Source organism: Rhinatrema bivittatum, chromosome 2 (assembly GCF_901001135.1).
Source record: "Rhinatrema bivittatum chromosome 2, aRhiBiv1.1, whole genome shotgun sequence".
Classification (NCBI taxonomy): Eukaryota; Metazoa; Chordata; class Amphibia; order Gymnophiona; family Rhinatrematidae; genus Rhinatrema; species Rhinatrema bivittatum.
The window spans coordinates 291135628-291139922 of record NC_042616.1 but is presented as its reverse complement, the minus strand read 5'-3'; positions in this window follow the sequence as shown (position 1 = coordinate 291139922).

Below are 4295 nucleotides of genomic sequence, written 5' to 3'. Positions count from 1 at the left end.
TAAAACAAAAGCATCATCAATGAATCTTTTCCATAATTTTTCCAACTAAAAAACGGAGAATATGAAATACACTGGGGCCGATGCAATATTAAATGTGGAAAGCAGACACTGACTTCAGCACCCGCTTTCTTAACATGTGCATGGCACCTGCAAGGGGGGCGCCATGCAATAAACAAATTAGGGGGTCATGCTAGCTAACGCGACCCTGCGATTACTGTCGGTCTGCCGGTTATGAACACCGATACCGAGTTTATCGGCGTTGGTTTTCATAATGCAGCTGGCCAGTTATGAAAACCAATGCCGAGCATATCGGCGTCATTCTTCAAAGCGGCCAGAAGTTGGTTATTTTTTCGTTTTTTTTTAACTTTTAAAAAAGTACAGAAAAGCAGGTTTTTTCTGCTTTTCTGTACGTTTTCAATGCGCTCAGCTATTAATGCCTGCTCCAGCAGGCTTTATTAGCTGAGCGATAAATGTATGTCTGAGTGACACATTTATTTTTTTGCATTTGGAGTGAATGAGTAATAGCCTCATTCACATGCATTTGCATGTGATGAGCACTAACTCATTCACTCTGGGGCGGATTTTAAAACCCCTGCGCGCGCCTATTTTGCATAGGCCGCCGGCACGCGTAAAGCCCCGGGACGCGTGTAAGTCCCGGGGCTTTCAAAACGGGGAGGGAGGGGGCATGTCCGGGGGCGTGGCGCCAGCCTGGGGGCGTGGTCGAGGCCTCCGGACCACGCCCCCGGGACCGGAGGACGGAGCGGGGCTGCCGGCGACGCGTGCAAAGTTACGCCTGCTTTCAGCAGGCGTAACTTTGCCGACAAAGGTAGGGGGGGGTTTAGATAGGGCCAGGGGGGTGGGTTAGGTAGGGGAAGGTGGGGGGAGGGCGAAGAAAAGTTCCCTCCGAGGCCGCTCCGAAATCGAAGCGGCCTCGGAAGGAACAGGCAGGCTGCTCTGGGCTCGGCGCGCGCAGGTTGCACAAATGTGCACCCCCTTGCGTGCGCCGACCCCGGATTTTATAAGATACGCGCGGCTACGCACGTATCTTATAAAATCTGGTGTACTTTTGTTCGCGCCGGTGGCGCGAACAAAAGTACCCACGCGCGTAGTGTTTGAAAATCCACCCCTCTGCATCAGACGCGTGTTAAAAAGGTGCTAATCCCCCTATTGCATTAGGGGGTGGATTAGCGCCTATTTAACATGCGTCCGACTGCAGGTTATACAGTGTGCTCGGCTGAGCGCCCTGTATTGCATCGGCCCCACTGTGTTTCAAATTTAAAAATGAATAGATTAGCCTATGATGAGGCCATTGTGACTCCCAAGGCTATGCCAAATATTGTTGAAAAACACTTCTCCAAAACTAAAAATAATTGTTTTTCAATGCAATGGAAGCAAACTGTATAATAAAACATGTGGGTAATTTTCTTGCCAAATTAATGATTTTCTTGTGCAGCACTTACCTGCCCGAAGGTGTGGGCTTATGCTTTCAAACTGGGAGGCATACCCCCAATACCTATGCAATCCCATGTGGCTTTACAGGAGACCAAGATAAGGGACAACAGAACTTTTGCAAGGGAATTTAAAAAAATAGCCTCATGACCATTCCTGAAAGGTGCACTCCTTTTTCATAGAGCTTGGCACAAGTGATAGCTACATAGTCATGGCGAACATGCTGGCCATTCAAAAGGACAGCCACTTGCCCACCTGGCAGTTGATCCTGGCCACCCAGGTTTTCCAAAGTCTCAAATTCACAAATTTAAATTGAGGGATAATTTTAGACCAGACAATGTGGGAGCGAGGCACCCAGGATGAAATAAGCACCAGGTCACAGATCATACTTTTCAACAGCTGTCGGCAGTTAGAATGCTTGCCCATGTCGTTACCTCTGAGGTGTATAACTAAGATCTCCAGGTTGTCCTCTGGGTGAGGCTATTCCACCAGCTGTTGATGAAGAATGGGAACCAGCTCAGTCCAGCACATGTCAGGCTTGCCGAACTAATGCACTCTCAGGTGCTGTTTGCTGTTCACCCTGAGGCCTGTCATGATGTTGAACTGAGCCCTCTGTGCCCTGGAAATAAAGGAATCACTCCAAACCCAGACCACCCCTACTTTCTCATTCTGGTAAGATAAAGAAACAAAATAAATTAGTCATAATGCTGGTTAACACTGCCGGGGGTACCATCCTCTCTCCTTATATATGATATATAACCTGTGGAGTGCCATCTCCCCAGGCACTGAATAACCCACACTAGGACCCCTGAAGCTGCTATGCTACTGGCCACCATGATCCTGAGGGAATGTGACTGTGTTGGGAAACCTACAGGCCCGCAACCACTTGAAAACAGCAGAAATCTGAATGTAACTCAGCAGGCAGATACTCTCCTGAATGAGAAAATGATGGCCAAACTGCTACATAGGAGGCCGAACTTCTAGATAGATGGGCAAGTAAAGAGATTGGACACAGCCCTCGGTGAGAGATGCTGATCCCTAACATTCTGGTCAGTCTTGGAAAGCAAAATCAACAGGTTCAACTGGCTTTCAGAAACTGTGATCGAGGAGAGGGCCAAACTGCTGGGGGTCAGAAACTTGAGAGGTGCTTGCCACAATTTCACCCACCTAGAGTACCGCAAAGAAAGCTATTGTGAAGGCTGCACAAAAAAGCTTCTTTTCATATGGCAAGGCCACTATACCTAGGAAGGCTTGCCATACAAGAGTAAGTTATTCATGGGAAACAGGTCAACACCCATCTAAATGCGGACCTTTATCACAGGCCCATTCCATTATTACCCGTCTCAACATAAAGGCAGATGTAGGATTTGGCCAGTTCCTTGCTTTGGCTAAAAAGGCCAAACCTGCTAGCTAAGATCTAACACTGCCCCTAGGGATGCCAGCCTTCCTGGCATCCAATAGGTAATCCATCACCAAGGACAATGGGACTGCTCCTCTGTGCCAACCCTTGCCTGGTAAAAAGGATATCACACTTTAAAGCCTGTGGTGTATGCTTTCCAGGTAGTGGTGGCAATAGAGCATTACAGCATGTTGTATGCATCTTTTCAAAGGACCACAGGCATCTTGGTATGAGTAGCCTTATCAGGTCTGCTTCTGGTGAAAACTCTCGGACTTGGGACCACTTACAATGGAAAAGAGAATCGGCCATCTGATTGAAGGAACCCGGAACATGTTAAGCCCTAGCCCTTGCTTTCAACCTCAGTCACACTAACACAAATTCCTAGAGAAGCTCCACCACCAGAGGGCACTTAGCTGACTGAGTATTTATTGCCTCAACCATAGCTGTGGTGTCTCAACAGAATACCACCCTCCTGTAGCACAATCTACTGCCCTAAATGTGCAGAACCACTACAATGAGGAATTTTGTGGCACACTCTGCTAGAGGCTTTACGATTAGTTGATAGCCTAAAAATCTTCAAATCTTTGCTCTAAACATAGCTATTCAAGCAAGCGTATGATTTGATCTAAGAAGTTTCTAACCAAATTATTAACTGAATTACTGACAGTAACTGAGCTTGTCTCATGTATGTGTTTATATGTTGCATTTGTGCTAATTATTTTATGATTGTATTACTTATACAGGACCTAGTTTCCTGCTTTAGTCTGTTTATAAATACAATAAAGATAAAGAATGCTCCAGGAAGGTAATGATTCATGTGATACCACGCTGAACACAGTTTGGTGGCCACAGAGATGCGCACCAGTCCCCCTGAAAATAAACCCTAAAACCAATTGCTCCTGAAGTGTCAGAGAAGAGCTTTAGGACATCTCTAGAGACTGGAAGGGGGAGCCAAACCGTCACACCATTGGAACTCTTCAAGAAGCAAGACCAGAGCTTAAGAGCTCTGCTAATACAGAAACAGTGGTAAACATGTAGCGCATCCTTAGTTGACAGAATAAGGTGCTGGAGAAAAATACAACTCATGGATATGACCCTGGTAGTGAAAGCCAGGCTGCCAATCAGGGAACACGTGCACTTGAGGGAGACTTTAGACTAACAGGCCACCTCACACACCAGGACAACTAAAGACTCAAGCTTGTCAAGTGGTAACCTGGATATCATGCATTCCAAGTCTTGCTCAATGCCCAAGAAGATAATAATGGTAGCAGGGGGGCTGCAATTAGTCCACAGCCAGTGGAATGCCATAGTCATGCATGACATTGTGGAACAGCTGAAACAGCTGCGGGCATACAACAGCATCAGCCGGGCCAACAAAGAGGAAGTCGTCCAGTTAGTGGACAATATTGTTGACCCCTGCCCACTGAGTGACCACCCAATGCAATAA